Consider the following 20,076-nt stretch of genomic DNA (forward strand, 5'->3'; position numbering starts at 1 on the left):
AAAAAGGTCCTGAAATGCACCAAACCTCATGCGCTTAACTTTTGTGCTTGGTTGTATTTCTTAACTCTTTAGGATCTTTTCTAGTCCCCTCTTCATTCCTAGTCTCTTCTCCTGATTTCTTGGCTGCAGTCCCCGTTCTGATCTATGCTTGATCCTAGGTATGGAAACTCTTTTACTCTTTCAGTTTCCTTGTTGTCTAGGTTGAATTCGTGTAGCTCTTTCATGGTTGTTATTTTTTGTTTCCTTTACGTTGAGCAGTAAGCCTGCCTTTGCACTTTCTTTAGTGATTGTTCCAGGCCTGTGAAGTTTTCTGCTAGTAGAATGGTGTCGTCTGCATACCTTAGGTTATTGATATTCCTTCCTCCCATCTTCAGTCCTCCTTCTTCTGTGTCCAAGCCTGCTCTTCCTATGATGTTTTTTGCAAACAAGGTGAACAGATAAAGGGAAAGGATGCAGCCTGGCCTGGCCCCTTTGCCAATTGGGAACCGTTCTGTTTCTCCGTCTTCTGGATGGCTCCACATGAAATTCTGCACTGGCCTGGCTTTGTTAAAGAGATGCAGCAGGTGCTCCAGCCGTTGGGTTTATTGCTCCTTTGTCCTGCCAAGTGAGAGGGCAAGCCAGGATCAGGAGACCATAAATGTGTCATCTTGATCTCCTTGGGGAATGTAAACTGAACCCATGGGGTCGGGGGAAAGGTGTCCAGATGAAAGCCAAGGGGAACTTTATTGTGTTTCCATGGGTTTACAACCTCCCTCCTTTTCAGGGCAGGGAGGAACAGTTATTAAAGCAGGCAAGCTATAAAATTGATGGTCACGCTATTTTCTTTATTTAAGGAAGACAGCTGGATACCACTTCTCCTGGGTGTCTTTTCAACCCTATTAATAATGCAAAGGAAGTGCAAAAAGGGATGAGAGACTGAGAGAGGAAGATGTGGAAACCGAGGGTCTAAAGTGCAAAGGCAGGCTTATTGCTGAACTCAAAGAAAACAAAAACAATGACCATGGAGAATTTACACAAATTTAACCTAGACAACGAGGACACAGAAATAGTAAAAGAGTTCCTGTACCTTGGATCACACACAGATCAAAGTAGGGACTGCAATGAAAGAACTAGAGAAGATCCTAAAGAGCAATGATATACAACTGAGCACAAACCATTGCATTCCCCATCACTACGTATGGATGTGAGAGCTGGACAGTGAAGAGAGAGCGTAAGAAGAAAACCAGCTTCTTTGAGATCTGGGGCTGGAGAAGAGGGCAGAAGGTCCCATGGACAGCCCAAAAGACAAGCAAATGGGTCCTGGAGCAGATCAAGCCAGAAATCTCCCTAGAAGCCAAGGTGACCAAACTGAGGCTGTCCTACTTCAGACACATCATGACAAGGAAGGGCTCATTGGAAAAGACAATAATGCTAGGAAAGGTGGAGGGAAGGAGGAAAAGAGGAAGGCTGAATGCTAGATAGAGGTATGAATTTGCAGAAATTAAGCAGAGTAGTGGGGGACAGGGGGTCTTGGAGATGTCTCCATAGGGTCGCCATGGGTCAAGATCGACTTGAGGGTGGTTAACAAGAATAACAAAAGATCAGTAATGCAAGGCTCCTAGTCACCACTTGCTTTGTCTCCTGATGTGGAGAACACATATCAAATCCAATATGGAGAAATGTAAAGTACTACACTTAGGGTGGAAAAATGAGAAACACAAATATAGAATGGGGGACACCTGTCTGAAGGAGATTTATACGTGTGAAAGGATCTAGGAGTCCAAGTAGACCATAAGTTGAACATGAGTCAACAGTGTGATGTGGCAACTAACAAGGCCAATGTGATTTTAGGCTGCATCAATAGAAGTATAGTGTCTAGAACAAGGGAAGTAATAGTCCCACTCTATTCTGCTTTGGTCAGGCCCCACCTGGAATACTGTGTCCAGTTCTGGGCCCACAATTCAAAAAGGACATTGAGAAACTGGAGCGTGTCCAGAGGAGGGCAACTAAAATGGTGAAGGGTCTGGAAACCATGAAGCCCTATGAGGAGATACTTAGGGAGCTGGAGATGTTTAGACTGGAGAAAAGAAGGTTAAGAGGTGATATGATAGCCCTGTTTAAATATGTGAAGGGATGTCATGTTGAAGAGAGAGATAGCTTGTTTTCTGCTGCTCCAGAGAACAGGATCCAGAGCAATGGATGCAAGGCTACAGGAAAATAGGTTCCACCTCAACATTAGGAGGAACTTCCTGAGAGTAAGGGCTGTTCCACAGTGGAACACACTCTTTCCTCGGAGTGTAGTGGAGTCTCCCTCCTTGGAGATCTTTAAGCAGAGGCTGGATGGTCATCTGTCAATGGGGATGCTTTGATTGAGAGTTCCTGCATGGCAGGGGTTGGACTGGATGGCCCTTGTAGTCTCTTCCAACTCTATGATTCTGTGATTCCATATGATGTTGCCAATTTGAAAAGGGGGAGGTAGGAGAGCTTGAGGAACAAATATTGCATGTAGGCGTCAGAGGGGAGATGGGAACAGATAGCTATCAGGCAGGCAAGTACCCAAAGTCTGTCGCCACCTGGGTTTTTCCAATGCCCACATACTCATACTGGATGGGCACAGAGTGGGGTATTAATACTGAGACCTGGCCTTGAGTATGTTCCAGCACACACACACACAGGCCTGCTATGTGCTGATGGGCATGGAAGGGGATTTTGACAGCCTGTGCAGTCGGATGTGCAGAGACAGGGCAAAGGCCCAGATGGGAAGGCCAGGATCAGAGCGTTGAGAGGAAGGGATTAGAGGATTCCTGTTGACCTTGGCTGGGGAGCAAGACAATGAAATCCAGTAAGGACAAATGGGGAAAGTATTGGGCTTAGCTACCAAGGTAGGAATGGGGGCTGGAAATGGGGGAAACCCAACCGGTGCAAAAACAGCCACATATGACAGTGGGGAGGGGGCTTCAGTGGCATTGCAAAGGAGCTTTCCAGGGTGGTGGACTAGTTGTTTTGCAAGTCTTGTTGCTGGCTTCCCTTCATTTTGGATGATGGAATAGAGGGCATGCTTATCCAATTTGCAGATGACACCAAATTAGGAGGAGTAGCCAATGCCCCAGAGGAGAGGCTCAGGATTCAAAATGACCTTAACAGATTGGAAAGCTGGGCCAAAACTAACAAAATGAATTTCAACAGGGAGAAATGTAAAGTACTACACTTGGGCAGTAAACATGAAAGGCTCAGATATAGGATGGGAGCCACCTGGCTTGATGGCAGTCCATGAAAAAGGGATCTAGGCGTCTTAGTGGACCACAAGCCAAACATGAGCCAACAGTGTGATGTGGCAGCTATAAAAGCCAATGCAATTCTAAGCTGCATCAACAGGAGTATAGTGTCTTCCTGCATGGCAGAAGTGGGTTGGACTGGATGGCCCTTGGGGGTCTCTTCGAACTCTTGAATTCTACGTATCTGGATTGTCTCATCTCCATAGTGAGGGAACTATATAATACCTTAAAGTGCAAAGTTGTTGTGTGCCATTTCTGACTTAAGGGGATCTAAAGGCGAACCTATGAATCATAGAATCATAGAGTTGGAAGAGACCCTGAAGGGCCCTGATCCAACCCAACTCCATTCTGCCATGCAGGAACTCTCAATCAAAGCACCCCCATTGACAGATGGCCATGCAGCCTCTGTTTAAAGACCGCTAAGGAGGGAGACTCCACCAAAATCTCCATTGAGGGAGTGTGTTCCACCGTTGAGCAGCCGTTACTGTCAGGAAGTTCCTCCTAATGTTGAGCTGGAATCTCTTTTCCTGGAGCTTTGATCCACTGTTCCGGTTCCTGTTCTCTGGAGCAGCAGAAAACAAGCTTGCTCTTTATATTCTGATATCTCATATCTGGAGATAACATGTTTTTGAGAGATCAATGACCTTTCAGGAACACTAGGTCAGGTTTCCGGGGGGGTGGGGGGGAGGAATATTTTCCCCAAGGCATGTGTACATGCAGGTAAACAAAACCATCCCCAAAGTAATCTACATTTGCTATTGGAACCTGAGGCAAAGGGTTCCTTGGCTCCTCCAGCAGCCTCTCTCTGCCTTCTCCCTCTTGCCTTCCCAGCCAAACTTCACTCTAAGCAGCTTATAAGATAAAAACCATTCAAGAACATCACAGGAACTTTTTTTTTTTAAAAAAATTAAAACCATCTATTTAAAACAATTTAAGTTCACATAAAACATACAAAAGTTTAAAAACCTAACACCCCATCCCCAAATAAGCCCCAATTAAATCTGATCTGTATTAAATGTGGTCTGGCCAGGTTTTAGGAAAGTGGGGCATTTGGCACCTATAGTCTCTCTTTTACCAAAGGGAGGGATTGTTGGGTGCAAAGATATATCCAGGAATTTAACTTCTTTCATTTCTGAGTTTCTAAGCCATTCTGCACAAAGTCATCCTGTGGGTTAAAGTCTCCGAAATCTATTTTTACATCTTTCTCACTTGCTTCTTGCCGGCTGCTGTCATTACAAGCGCTGCGTCCAGGGTCAATGTCATAGATAAGGCAATAAGAACAATGTTGAAACTGACTGTCCTACCCCGAGAACATCTGTTTGCTTACACAGGAATGATGACGTTACAAAAGACTCGATATTCCAGGAACAAGACCTGGCAACCTGCGCCAAGCAGCCCTCTCCCTGTGCGCACTTTCTCTCTGTTCGTGGAACGCTGAAAGCTCTATAAAATGTTGTTGCTTCCAAATTAAGTTTGTCCATCCTGACCAGCTCTTGTTTCTCAGCAAGGCTAAAGGCAGACAGAGGATGGTGGAGCCCACAATCCTAGCATCTCAGGGTATGTTCCCACTATGATTTAAAGCAAAGCATCAGTCGGTTTATATGACCGCCATTCCCATTTGAAACTGGTTCCGATCTTACTTTGATCAATTTCTGTCGTGATAAATTGATTGAAGATTTGACTCATTGATTTTGCAAGTACAGTCAACTGTGGATGCTTGAATCCCTGTATAAAAAATCCATGTATAAGAAGGACTGGCTGTATTTTGAAGGGGCACAAAGTAGTGGAGATGACAATCATGCCAAAAAAGAAGCGATTACAAGGGGATAATGAAAAGATCCTCTTTCATAGTGGGAACGACAGACCTTTTGGAATCGATTCACCGAAACGGAGCAAAGGCGAATCAGAAATCGGTTTAAAGTGTAAGTCGGAATGAGCCCTTGGAGTTGGAAGAGACCTCCAGGGGCATCCACTCCAACTCCCTTCTCCCACACAGAAAGACATAGAATCCTAGAGATGGAAGAGAGCCCCAAGGGCCATCCAGTGCAACCCCTTCTGCAATGCAGGAAGACATCATTAAAGCCCTCCTTGTGAAAGACGGCCATCCAATCTCTGCTTGAAAACCTCCAAAGAAGGAGACTCCACCATTCTCTGGGGCAGCATCTTACCATCAGGACTCATGGAATCATAGAGTTGGAAGAGACAACAAGGGCCATCCAGTCCAACCCCATTCTGCCATGCAGGAAGTTCTTCCTCATGTTGAGGTGGAATCTCTTTCCCCATAGCTTGAATCCAACCTGTTGACATGGAAGCCACCATCTGTTGCAGATTATCTTCCATGGGGTTTGTGAAGGGGAGCTGCCCATGCAGCAAATGAGCTGAGAAATCAGCAAATCTTATGGTCAGTTGAGAAAGTGTTAAGCAACACTCCCCAGCCCGGTTTATTTTAATTTCCCACCCAAACGAATCCTCCCCTTGGCTCTCCATATGCAAAGAGGGCAGAATTGTGCAGAAGTGGGTGCTTAAAGAAGTGTGACTTGCATGTGTACTTTTTTGCAGGGATAAAGATGTAAAGAAAGAAATTGATATACAGTTGTCCCTCCCTTTTCATAGGCTTGAAATACGCAGTCTTGCTCTTCGCAGAAGGGACAAGTGGCCATTAATAAAATGGTAGCGCACCCCTACGCATAACCCCACGCACAGACAGCAGGCGCACACCATATTATTTTCTATGGGACTCGAATATGTGTGACTCGCCATTTTCACGGGAGTCCAGAACGGATCCCCCACAAATTGGGAGGGGCTACTGTATTTTAAATATATTCATCATTGCCATCATGGTTTGATGACTATTATGATGGTGATAATTTCTTGCCCACCTCCCCTCAGTGCTCATGGTGGGGTACAACATGCATTAAAATACATAGAATGGTTTAAATGCTGTACAAAGACTCACATACTGTACAAGTTGAGTTTCCTGCCTTCCATGCTCCAGTCATCATCCTTCCCATTTCATTTCCCCAAGCATTGCCACATAGACAGAGGCACATAATTCAGAACCTGAAGAGGGAAGGAATAGTTGACAGTGTATGTGTAATAGATTGTTGTTGTTGTGTGTTGTTACTGATGTTGTGTCTGCCTTCAAGTCCTTTCTGATTTATGGTGACCTAAGGCAACCTTGTTATGGGTTTTCTTTGCAGAATTTGTTTGGTGGGGTTGCCTTAGCTTTTATTTGAGGCTGAGAGAGTGTGACTTGCCCAAGGTGGGTTTCCATGGCTGAGCAGGGTTTCGAACCCTCATCTCCTGCAGTTCTAGTCAGCACTCAGACACTACACTGTGTGGGCTCTTACACGCCAGAAAGTACTAACCTTTAAACTACAAGCCAGGCCTCACCCTACAAACTACTAGGTTTCAAATGCCAAACCAGCCTTTAAGTCCAAACTAGGTCTCACACTGCAAATGTTTGAATTGTTATGTGCCTTCAGGTCAAGTCAGAAATATGGCTAGCTTTCCTAAGGTTCTGTTGTCAAGATTTTTTGCAGAAATCCTTCCATGGTCTTCCTCTGAAGCTGAGAGAATGTGCCTTGCTCAAAGTCACCCAATGGGTTTCCATGGCCAAGCAGGGATTTAAACCCTGGTTTCTTGTAAACCTAGTCTAGCAAACAAGCCATGACACCACACTTGCCCCAATGTACATCTTCCTTGTGCCGTGAATTGTAGAGTTGGCGTTTAGGATTATCATGGAAGAAGGGGTAATATCAGGGATTGGTGAGGCCAGGGATTAGGATCCGGAAGGCATGGGGTTAGCAACGGGAATAAATTTAATTGGCCTCAACAGCCTTGATGCAAGGCGCCATTTCACGGTTCCCAGACCTTGTTGATATTCCTCTTGCCTCGGGCGTTTGCACTTTCGGTGAGACTTGTAATTTCCAAGAAACAGAGCGGAGACAAAACAATGTGGATATTTTTAAACACGAAGGGCCATGATGCTCATAATGGGGTGTTAGGGGGATACACAGAATCATGTTTTACTTAATGAGGAGGAAGTTGGCTAAAATTAGGGTAAACTGAGTAAGAAGTGCATTCTGTGGCCATAAGATCATACTTCTCAGGTGTGCATCTATGCTCAGTTGTGCAATGGTTGCGCTACTCCCTCCTTCTGCTGGCTGCAGATGGAGAGCAACTGATGGCATCTGTGTCCAGTTCTGAGCAACACAATTCAGAAAGGATGTTGACAAGGCAGAGTATATCCCGAGGAGCACTAAACTAGTAAATGGTCTGGAAACTATAAAGCCCTATGAGGAAAGACCTAGGGGCTCTACAGATTGCCATGATAGAGTGGCATCCCACTGCCCCTTTCAGTGCCAGATTGAGGGCATGAAAACTGCATGCCACGACCTCGATCCAGTGCTTTGCCGGTCATAAAAGAAATAGCTGCTAGCTTTTAGAGCTGCCAAAAAGTTGTTGCCACAGCGGTACTTTTTAGCACTCCTGTCCGTGTGCGACGTATACATGCTGTGCCAAAGGAGCACCGTGATGCCACCCACCATGTGTACAGGCAGGTGGCATGATGCAGGCATGAGGGCGGTGTCAGGGCATATGTCGTCCAAACGCCATGCCCCACGCCACTTGCATGGCGACGCTTCAAGCCGATCTGTACAGTCCCTTAGGGAGCTGGGGATGTTTTTATGCTGGAGAAGAGAAGGTTAAGGGGTGATATGAGAGCCCTGTTTGAAGGGATGTCATACTGAGGAGGGAGCAAGTTTGTTTTCTGCTGCTCTAGAGAACAGGACCCAGTGGAGTAATGGATGCAAGCTACAGGAAGCTACAGGAAAAGAGATTACAGCTCAACATTAGGAGGAACGTCCTGAGAGTAAGGGCTGTTCGACAGTGGAACAAACTCCTTCCTCGGAGTGTAGTGGAGTCTCCTTCCTTGGAGGTCTTTAAGCAGAGGCTGGATGGCCATCTGTCAGGAATGCTTTGATTGAGAGTTCCTGCATGGCAGAATGGGGTTGGACTGGATGGCCCTTGGGGTATCTTCCAACTCTATGATTCTATGATCTCTGCCCCTGTGTCTGCTTTTTGTCCCCTTGTGCAATTAATGCACGGCAGTGACTTCCATAAGGTTGATGTTATCCAGTGTGGTAACATGATTTCACCCGACATTGACTTCATCTGATCCCACTCATAAAGAATCCTTAGTAATGTTTTTGTACTAATTTACATATAAATCTTAATTCCCAGATATCACTGAATGTGATGGTAATAGTTGTGACATAAACAACTAGCAAAGTTAAATTCAGCCTTCAAATTATAATACCATACCCACAGAATAAATGTTTTACATATACAGTACATAGTTTCATATGGGTAAAATGAAAATTTGTATAAATAAGGAACTGAAAGCACATAGCCAAGCAGCAAACCAAAAGGAGACGAGTTCCATGTGCTCAAAGATGGCCAACTGTTTATTCAATGTTTATAGTGTTTAAAAAGCTTTGTGTCCCTAGGGTTGGTGTCATCCAGCGCAGTAACACAGTGTCACACCCCCCCCCCCCCCCCGTTGACTTCATCCCATCTTAATTCCCAGATATCACTGAATGTAATGGTAATAGTTGTGACATAAACTGGACTTTGACAATCTCCCTATTGCCACATGGCTAGAAGGAGAGGACCCTGCCTGCAAAAGATATCCTCTCCATCATACCATCTTTACTAAGGACTGAAACAACATGCAGGCATCTGACTAATATCTCCAGTTTTTTCCCCTCCTGTTTGGTTTGCAGCAGCATCTTGCCTGATGAAGAAGAAGCCCATGGAGCTTCGAAAGCTTGCAACAAATACCGCTGCCCCTCCTTTTTTGTGGGGAATCCGTTCCGGACCCCCTTGTGAAAGTGGAATTTTGCTTATATTTGATCCCCATTGGCTTGAATATAGGTGTGCGGCCGCAGGGAATGCACAGTCAAGTGGCTTGGGCACATGCTCATTGTTTCCCCATCCGTTCATCCCTCGCGCATAAGCGAGGGGCGCGAGCTTCAAGACCGCGAGAATTGAGGGAGGACTGTATATTGTGCGTTTCAGTTGGCCAATATAGGTGTCACTGGTGGATTTGTGTTTCCATTTGTTAAATGGCCATCACAGCTACCCCTGAATGTTTTCATTAGTGCAAAAAGGCATTACTAAGGATTCTTTATGGTGTGAAATGGGAGGAGGTCAATGGGGGGTGTGACACCATGAGTTCCCACAATGGGTGACACCAACCCTAGGGATGCCAGTGGTATTTACTTACCATATCTACTTGTGTCCAAGTCAACCTCATGTATAAGTTGAGGGGAGGTTTCAGGGTCAAAATCCTGGGTTTTGAAATGACCCATCGATAAGTCTAGGTAAAACTTAGGGGGCTATAGGGATGGATGGAAAGGGGGAAATACCACTTCCGTCCCTCCTTCTCCTTCTCTGGATCTCTCCCAACTGATTCCCAGGCGCTGTAGGACCAGTTTTAACATTGGATTGAAAAGGGAAGCAAGTGGATTTAAATGGAGAGTTGTTTCCATAGGAAGCAAGGTCTTGCAAAAGGGACCAGAGAGAGAAACAAGTAGATTTAAATGGAGAGGTTTTCTGATAGGAAGCAAAGGCTTGCAAAACAGACGGACATCAGGCTTGCTTGCTTGAGGACCTTTCTAAGCACTACTGGTGTATTGACCCTTATATAAGTCTACCTAGAATTTTAGGGTCAATTTTGAGGCATAAATTTCTCGACTTATAGTTGAGTATATGCAGTTTATGTTGACTTACCATTCAACAACTGAGCCAGAGGGTCTGTTCTCGGTGGGACTGATTCTGCACAGAAGCAACGGCAACATGCAAGTTTTCTCCTCGCGTGCCGTTTCTGCAATTTCTCCCATTGTGTTTGCAAATGCAAACTCCGCACCATCACCCCCGTGTCCGTCTTAAAACACTATCTATCCATATAATCAATTTTAGGGATGGAAAGAGAAAGGAATATATAGAATAACTGATTCATTTCTGGGGGGCAAGTCTATACAGCTTACATCCATTGAAAAATAAATTGAATCTTGGTTACATTTGATGCAAATAAAATCCTTTCTGGCTAATTTAATTAGAAAGGAGTAGAGTTCCCCCGAGGCTTTGACCCCATTCGAAATACTGTCTGACAAGGGTTTGAAGCAAATTAGACCAAAAGCATTGAAATGATATCAGGTAATTCAGGAGGGTAAGTCTGGTAAATCGAAAGGGTTGGAAGTGATCTAGGAGTCAGATTTGGGGATAAAAATGGAGGGAAAACAGTAGAATTCAATTTGGGATACTTTATAAAACAATTTCAGCTCAAATTAAAGAGAACACCTTGAAAATCATTAATAAATGGTTTCACAGTTGGCTCTCCATACCTACAGATTCTGCATCCATAGATTCAACCATCCACAGCTTGACAATATTCACACACACACACAATAACAATGCCCAAAAGCAAACCTTGATTTTGCCGTTCCGTATATTTTACTACCCTATTTCACATAATGGGGCTTGAGCATCCACAGATTTTGGTTGGGTTAAGTCAAATATCGAGAGCAAAAATTAATTTCAGAGGAGCATCACTTTTGATTTCCCTGTTTGAAGATGAGAATTTAAAAACTGCAGAATAAAAATCGCATTTTGGTCATGTGCAGCAAGGTTAGAAATAGTGCAAACCTGGGAAACAGTAGAACTTATCAGTACAGAACTGGATAAATATGGGCCATGGCTTTGTCAGCAAAATTCAGAGATAAAGTTAGATTACCAAAAGGAGATTAAAAAGAAGAAGAAGAAGGAGACTTATTTGGCAATATATATGGAAGGCATTTGAAAGTTTGATGTGTCAAAGGAATACCAGATTTAAACTTCCTAATGAACTGGTGAATAACCTAAAGGGCATTAATAACGATGTACACTGGCATGGAAGGAAAATGGGAATGGGAAGGGAATTGATAAGAAAGCAATATGTTTATAGTGGTGCTGCTGACATGAGATGAAATCTCTAAAACAAAAAAGCAAGGGACGCTTCTACTGGTCTCCATGACCAATCTTTAAATTTATAAAAAATGGTCTATCCTATGGAATCCTGGGATTTGTAGTTTTTGAGAGTCAGTGTGGTGTCATGGTTTGACTCTCAGACTACGACTACGAACCAGGGTTTGATTCCCAGTTTGGCCATAAAACTCAATGGGTGGCCTGGGGCAAGTCACATGCTCTCAGCCTCCAAGGAAGGCAATGGCAAACCTCCTCTGAACAAACCATGCAGAGAAAGCCCCATGACAGGCACTCCATAAGTCAGAAATGGCTTGAAGGCACATTACAACAAACAACAAGAGTGGTAATAGTGCATTGATATGAGGAATAGGGTAATAGGGATGGCTGAGAAACTCTGGCCCTGGACAGATGGGCCCTTTGCGGCATTATGGTGACATGCTAGGGTTGCCTCAGGACGGCGCATGCACACGCCCCACAACCCTAGCACATGACAAGGACATCGCAGCCGCGCAGCACAGTCCGCACAGCGCACACAGCAATGATGTCACAGCAGCGCAGCGTCCAAACAGCTCTGCACAGTTGTGATGCCATCATGCCATCTCTGGTGGTTTGCGGTGCCGCAACTGCACCGCAAAAAGGAGCTGCTTCCAGACGCTCCTTCCTTGCTGCGCAGCAGCGTCGCACAATTTGGTTGCTGCGGCGCTGCTGCGGAGCAAGGAGAAGGGCCTCCCTGGCGCCTCTTTTTGGCACTCTGTACTGCCTTTGTGACAGAAAGATGGAGGTGGAAGAATAAAGGAATATTTTGAAAGCTCAAGGAATGAGAGCAGAAAGCTGGCAGCTAAAGGAAAGCCAAATGTAAGTTAAGAGTGTGCTGCAGCAGCCAAAAAGGCTAATGTAATTCTAGGCTGCATCTACAGGATGCCTTAGGATCGCCGTAAGTGGGAAATGACTTGAAGGCACACAAAAACAAACAGTTCAAGGAGCTGTGGGGAAGGAAGCTTTAGAAGATATTCAAGGAGGATGAATTCAATGCATCCTGGAGACAAATTTAGGTTCCTTAAAATACTCCCTAAAGGTTCATTTAAGGGAAGATTTGCTGTGTTTCTAAGCAAGAACTGGGCCTGGTTCTGACAAAATGGCCAACATAAATCAAGACGTGGCTGGTGTTTTTTTGGGGGGGAAACACCTGATTTCTGGTTCATGCCAAAATTTTGCCCCACGAAGCAATGTTTTGAAGGACAGCACCTGAAGCCAACTTGAATCCCATTTTTTTTTTGTTTGAGAGAGAGAGAGATCTAGGTGGGATATAAATCCCTTAAATCAATCAGTCAATCAATCAATCAATCAATCAATCAATGTATGCCTTCATTCTTGCAGAATCCATTAAACCAATCATTCAATGCTTTCTTTCTTGCAGCATGAAAACCAAGGCATGGACCAGTTTGAGACCGCTTTAACAGCCTTGGCTCAATGCTAGGGAATCCTGGGAACTGTACTTTTATGAGACATTTAGGTCTGTTCCAGACTGCCAAAATAAAGCTGCTTCGGGTCTCTTTGGAGGTATTCTGTTTAAATAATGTGTGCATCCTAAGAATCCGGAAGCTGCACCAAAGCTGCCCTCCAGTGCTTAGGAATGGAGTGTGGCTTTGGTGAGACCTCCGGACTCTTAGGACCCATGCATCATTTAAATAGCATACCTCCAAAGAGACCCGAAGCAGCTTTATTTTGGCAGTCTGTAACAGGCCTTAGTTTTCTTTGTCAGAAAGCTCTGGGGCCACAACAAACTACAATTCCCAGGATTCCCTAGCATTGAGCCAGGGCTGTTAAAGCGGTCTCAAATGCAGTAATTCTGCAGTGTATTTTGGACTGTGGTTGATGGACTACTCAGATGCAGAGCTTGGAAAAGTTACTCTTTTGGACTACAGCTCCCAGCTATTGCTGCCTGCAGTGTTCCTGGGAGTTGTAGTCCAAAAAGTAACTTTCCCCAGCTCTCTATATGCGGACCATAAGAAGGACACGGAGGCCTTATTGGGTGACAGATTGAAATGGGGAAAATATTAATTCATGGGAAGCGTTTTATGAATCGAGAGCAGTTGGAGTGCTTTTATGTGCTGATATTGGTAAATGCCTTTGCGTTGTGAGACCGGCGAAACATCTGTCTGCAGTGGTTTAGGGATTTTTAATCCTCCATTTGGATGGGGGGATGGCGATGGGGGCACTCTCACGAAAGGCCTTGATGCCTGGTCTTTCACTCCTCTTTCGTGAGTGACTCAATCCGCACGGTGTCTCTGAATCTACAGTTCTGTCAATGGGGCAGTGAATCCGCTCTGGGCTTTGCTCTGAACTTTAAAGGAGCCATGCAAGCTGCTGAATCCCTATTTCAGATTTAGCATCTGGTATAGATCCTTTCAAGTTTGGACCAAAACCTGGAATGCATCTACCCTTCTGACATGTGAGCAGATGGGGCTTTTAATGGCCATGCGTGCTGTGTTTCTCTTTTATTGTGTTTTAAATTTGTGATGAAAACTGCTTTGAACTTGTGTTTTTAATTTGTGTTTTTTTCCATAACAGAGGTCTGGTTTAATTGTTTTTCAACTTTTCAGAGAATAGGATTTATAGGTTTTGTTTTTGTTGTATTGCCTTTTTAAATGGTTTTAAGCCACCTTGAATCCCAGGCTAAAAGAAATATGTAATTGTGTGTGTGTGTGTGTGTGTGTCTGTATATATATGGCCAAAATTCCAAAAAGGCACCAAATCCCACCTGATCTTGAAAGCTAAGCCGGGTCAGATGGGGTCAATACACAACAACTTTGGGGTTCTCCTCGGCTACAGGAATCCTATGGAATTCATGGAATCACCCTAAGAGAAGAAAGAGGTGACTAAGGTCTAATCTGCACTGCAGAAATAATGCGGTTTGACACCGCTTTAACTGCCATGGCTCAGTGCTAGGAAATCTTGGGATTTGTAGTTTGCTATGGCACCAGAGCGCTCTGACAGACCAGGCTAAATATCTCACAAAACTACAAATCCCAGAACACCACAACATTGAGTAGTTAAAAAGAGGTCAAATTGCGTTATTTCTGCAGTGCACACCTTAGGATCATACGAAGCTAGGAAACATTAAAATCATCCAACGTAAAATTAAAAATATCCCAATTTATGCATTCATACCTTAACATCGACTGGGAGAATATACCTGGCAGAAGAGAGAGGTCTTTAATCCTGTTTTGCATGCAGACAGTGTATCCAGCTGTCGAATCTCTCCTGGCAGGTCATTCCACAATTTGGGGGCGGCTGATGAAAATGTCTTCTAGGTGACAGTTACAAGTCTAGTCCTGGACAGTCAGTCAATGTCCTCTGGAGGACCTGAGGGTATGGGGCCGGTTATATGGGAGGAGGAGATCCCATAGGTAACCTGGACCCAGACCTTGTAGGACTTTAATAACCAACACATTATACTTTGCCCGGCCAGTGGAACGAGTTTAATATTGGTGTGATATGCCCACTCCTAGATGGACCAGTAACCAATCTGGCTGCCGCGTTTTGCAATAACTGAAATGCCCTTACTTGCTACAAAGGGAGCCCAATGTGGAGCACATTGGAGAGGTCCAGCTTTGAGGTTACCAGCTTGTGTTTTGATGCGGTTTTAAATTCAGGAATCTCTCCCAGCAGGTCATGCCACAGTCTACGGGTGGCTGGGAAAAAAGTCCTCTGGGGCTGCACCCGCAGTGCAGAAATAATCCAAGCTGACACCGCTTTAACTGCCATGGCTCAATGCTATGGAATTCTGGGAAGTGTAGTTTTTGGAGACATTTCGCCTTCTCTGTCAGAGACTTCCACTACCAGAACAAACTACAAATCCCAGAATTCCATAGCATTGAGCTATGGCAGTCAAAATGGTATCAACTTGGATTATTTCTGCAGTGCAGATGCAGCTTGGGTGACAGCTGCCAATGTAGTTTTGGCTGACCGGGGTAAATGTCCCCCAGAGGACTTGAGTGTATGGGATTATATGGGAGTAGGTAATCCCGTAGGTAACTTGAATCCAAACCATGTAGGGCTTTAAAGGTAACCACCACCACTTTGTGCTTTGCCTGGCAGCCAGTGGAGTGATTCTAATATGGGTGTAATATGATCAGTCCTAGATGTACCAGCAACCGACCTGGCTGCCGTGTTTTGCACTAGTTTCCAAACGTGGTGCAAAGGAAGCCCAATGTACCTTACAGCTGCATGCTGCTATGAACATGCTGTGCCTGTTTTCCTTATTGGGTGATAGAGAGATGGACAGAAGGGGGCTTAGGAGGATGTGGAATTCATAGAATCCTAGAGTTGGAAGAGATCCCAAGGGCCTTCTAGTCCAACCCCATTCTGCCATGCAGGAACTCTCAATCAAAGTATCCCCGACAGATGGCCAAACAGCTTTTATTGTCAAGAAGTTCCTCCTAATGTTGAGGTGGAATTTCTTTTCCTGTAACTTGCATCCATTGCTCTGGGTGCTATTCTCTGGAGCAGCAGAAAACGAGCTTGCTCCCTCCTCAACATGACAGCCCTTCAAGTATTTAAACAGGACTATCATCATATCACCTCTTAACCTTCTCTTCTCCAGGCTAAACATCCCCAGCTCCCTGAGTCGTTCCTCATAAGGCATGCTTTCCAGACCCTTCACCAATTTTGTGGCCCTCCTGTGGACATGCTCCAGCTTCTCAACATCCTTTTTGAATTGTGGTGCCCAGGACTCTGGTCTGTTTTCCTTACTGGGTGACAGAGAGATGGACAGAAGGGGGATTAGGTGGATGTGGAATTCCCTTTTGCTTGTCCTTCTCTTTTGCTGTTTGCATGTCTTTATCCCTCTCTTTGCATTGGATTCTGGCAGATGGAAGGGAGCTGCTTTGGGGAGAAGGGCGTGTGGATGTATCTGGGGGGGTTGCGGGCTCCTTCTGGCCAAAGTGTATTATGTGTGTTGTGTGTGTTTTGTGTGAGAGGATGAGAACAGAAGGCCCTGTTTTGCCTTGATCCTCCCTTGCTGAAGGCTTGGAGCTACGGAACAGCCCTGGCTGATGGCCAAGGCAGAAAGAAAGAAAGAAAGGGGAGAAAAATGAAAATAAATAAGAGAAATTGCCTGATTCTGTCAGAAGAAAACCTCCCTTTGGCCGGCTGCAGCTTTTTCCATGACACCATCGGCTCTCTGGCGGAAGGCTGGGCAGAGAGAGATGGGAAAGGCAAGAGGCCTGGCTGCTGATAGATCTGAGCTGACAGGTCTGGAGCTTTGCAGGAAGAGATGCATTGGGAGAAAGCATGGAGCCCAATGAGGCAGGAGAAGCCAGAGCGGCCGGAGCAGCGAAGGGGATGCCGCCGGCGCTGGGAGGATAATTTGGGATAAATGTCTTCTCCAAAAACACCGCCAAGGAGTAATTGTAGCAACTTTCTTCTGGCTTGGTATAGGGTTGCCATATTCCAGTCCTCCCTATCCAGGCATCTAGTTTGCATACGGTGAAAATTATTAAAATACTATTATGCATACAGTCGGCCCTCCTTTTCCATGGATTTTTTTATCCATGGCTTTGAACATCCAAGGCTTGAAAATATCCCCCAGAAGTATAAGTTCCAAATAGCAAACCTTGATTTTGCCACTTGATATATAGAACACCATTTCGTTGTGCCATTGTCTTGAAGGGGACGTGAGCATCCCCGGATTTTGTTATCCATCTGGGGTCCTGGAACCAAACCCCAGCAGATAACAAAGGCCCACTGTATTGTTCATTTGTATTCTGATTTTACAAATTCAGCACATTAATCATTGCACTTTTTTCCTACCGTTGTGTTACGATGAAGGATTAATCTAGGATTTACCGCTTCAATGGACTTTCCTTCCAGGACAAATGGCAACCCTGTTCTTGGAGAAAGCATTCAAACGTTGCAGTTTTCAAACATGTTTCCTATGCCAGTGTGGTTGGTGAATCCACTGTGGGTTTTAGCCTGAACCATGCAAGATGCCTCCTTTTATGTTTGTACTACACTGCAGAGTAGATTTACTACTCCATTGATACTGGGGGTACCATACACTACTCACTGTAGGGTGCTTGCAAGTTAAAAACCTCTGGAGGGCCTGGCTGCCCATTCCTGAACTAAGAATTATCTCACTTACAGAAAGTGGAGTCTGTCCATTTTGCTATATTTAATCCTATTAAAATTTCACGGTCTTCCTATCCAGTGCATGGCAATATCTGTGAGCTGGCACAGATTCTTATGGGAGCCGTGAACTAAATAAAGTCAGCCCTCCACATGTGCAAGGTTTTGGAGCACAGCCCCTGCAAAAATGCAAGACCCATAAACATAAATAAGTATAAATTAAAAAGTGAATGCTATTCTTTTTAACCGGAGAGAAGACTTCTCTAGGAATCTCCAGGTCCTGCAGCAAAATTCTATGGTCAGCTTCCGATGGAGAAAGATCTTGCCTCCAATGCAAGACGGAGACACTGGGAATTTTAAAACTATGTTTGATGCTGTTTGGGGGGGAAATATTGAAAAAATATTTCCTTTTATGGGAAAAAACAAGACTTGCTAATTGCTGCTGAAGACACAAACAGCTCACCCAAAGGCCTCTCCTTGTGAATATTCCATGCAACAAGGGAGCAGTTAGCATAGTTTTCAATGTTGTGCGTTGACAGAAATGTGCCAAAACTAGCCTCTTGCATGAAAAAAAATATATACAGCCTCCAAGACTGAGATCCAAACCAAAAAAAGAGAGAGATGTGAAGTCGAAGGCTTTCGGGCCGGCATCCATAGTTTTTTGTGGGTTTTGTGGCCATGTTCTAGCAGAGTTTCTTCCTGACGTTTTGCCAGCATCTGTGTCTGGCATCTTCAGAGAAGATAAAGAGATGTCCCTCCATCTCATGGTGAGGATAACATTTCTTTTGCACATTCTTGTTCACTGAATGAGGATGAACCAGGTCAGATGAGGTACTTATAAGAGCTGATAATGGTTGCCTGTTACTATGGGTCTGCGTTCCACTTCCTGATGATGACATTTAAAGCCCTAATTGTCTTAGAATCATAGAACCCTAGTTGGAAGAGACGCCAAGGACCATCCAGTCTAACCCCTTTCTGCCATGCAGGAAGACACAATCCAAGCATTCCCTGTGACCAATGGCCATCCAGGTTCAAAAAGCTCCAAAGAAGGAGACTCCACCACCCTCCAAGGCATCATCTTCCACCATTGAACAGCTCTTTCTGTCAGGAAGTTCCTCCTAATGTTGACTGGAATCTCTTTTCCTGGAGCTCGAACCCAATGCTACTTGTCCTGTTCTCTGGAGGAGCAGAAAACAAGTTTGCTCCTCAATATGACAGCCTTTCAAATATTTGGCCATCATGTCACCCCTTAACCAGCTCTTCCCAGGCTAAACATTACCAGCTCTATGCCTTTTCTCATAGGGCCTGGGGGGTTCCAGACCTTCCCCCAGTTTTGTTGCTCTCCTTTTTGAATTGTAAGGCCCAGAACTCGACACAGTGTTATTCCAGGTGAGGTCTGACCAAAGCAGAATAGAGTGGCACCATTACTTCCCTTGCACTATACTTCTGTTGATGCAGCCTAGAATCGCATTGGCCTTTTTAGCTGCTGCATCACACTGTTGACTCCGGTTCAATTTGTGGTCTACTAAGACTCCTAGATCCCTTTCACATGTATAAGTCTCCTTAATCCAGGTGTCCCCCATCATATATCTATGCATTTAGTTTTTCCGCCCTAAGTGCAGTACCTTACATTTCTCCGTGTTGAATTTCATTTCTTTAGCTTTGGCCCAGCTTTCCAATCTATTCAGGTCATTTTGAATGTTGATCCTGTCCTCTGGAGTATTAGCTATTCCTCCTAATTTGGTGTCATCTGCAAATTTGATAAGTATGCCACCAATTCTGTCCTCCAAGTCATTGATAAAGATGTTGAATAGCACTGGCCCCAGGACAGACCCCCACTGGACACCCCACTGGTCACTTCTCTCCAGGATGAAGAAGAGCCATTGCTGAGCACCTTTTGGGTTTGGCCAATCAATCAATAACAAATCCATTTAACAGTCCCATTGTCTAGCTCACATTTTACTAGTTTGCTTGCAAGAATATCCTGGGGAACCTTGTCAAAGGCCTTACTGAGATCCACACTCAGAACGTTAGGCAGTCTCTATGTGTCCAGCTCTCTCTCTCTCCATCTTAGGGATCCTGCTGCAGCCCTGTGCTGAGAGCCCTCCTCTATAATTGCAGAGCAGTCAAACCTGGGTTCCCTTCCAGGGTTGTTTTGTGTCATAATCCACTTAAATGATAAACCAGTTGGCAGTTGGACGAAGGTCAGTTATAAATTATTTGTGACACAATGAGAAAGGAAACTGTTCTGTGCCCATTATAAAGGTTAAAGTAGGGAAGGCTGGTGGGGAGGAGCAGGGGCTGAGGGCAGAGGAGTGACTTGCAGCCCAGGCTGGAAATGCATTCTGTAGAACACCTGATTCCTTCCTAATCCCTCATTTCCCTGAGATAGAGAGGCAGGGAGCCAAGGCCTCTCTGGCAGGAGGGATTTAGGACTCAAGCAATCTCCCCAAGCCCAGCTGTTCTCCTGTCTGGCTGTTTATAGAATCCTGGAGTTGGAAGAGACCCCAAGGGCCATCCAATCCAACCCCCTTCTGCCATGCAGCAATATACAATAAAAGCCCTCCAAGACAGATGGCCATCCTGCCTCTGTTTAAAACTTCCAAAGAAGGAGACTCCGTCATTATCCAAGACAACATCTTCCACTGTTTAACAGCTCTTACCA

At 44.9% G+C, this 20,076-nt stretch overlaps 1 protein-coding gene across 1 annotated transcript in view; it reads left to right on the top strand.

Annotated features, from left to right (window-relative positions):
- The window catches only part of LOC149310315 (potassium channel subfamily K member 3-like), a 95,139-nt gene that overhangs the window by 50,992 nt on the left and 24,071 nt on the right, over window positions 1-20,076 (top strand). The gene's annotated exons all lie outside the window — the stretch shown is intronic.

The sequence above is a fragment of the Sceloporus occidentalis genome, unplaced genomic scaffold (assembly GCF_023333645.1).
Source record: "Sceloporus occidentalis isolate IW3139 unplaced genomic scaffold, rSceOcc1.0.p SCAF_6, whole genome shotgun sequence".
Taxonomy (NCBI): domain Eukaryota; kingdom Metazoa; phylum Chordata; class Lepidosauria; order Squamata; family Phrynosomatidae; genus Sceloporus; species Sceloporus occidentalis.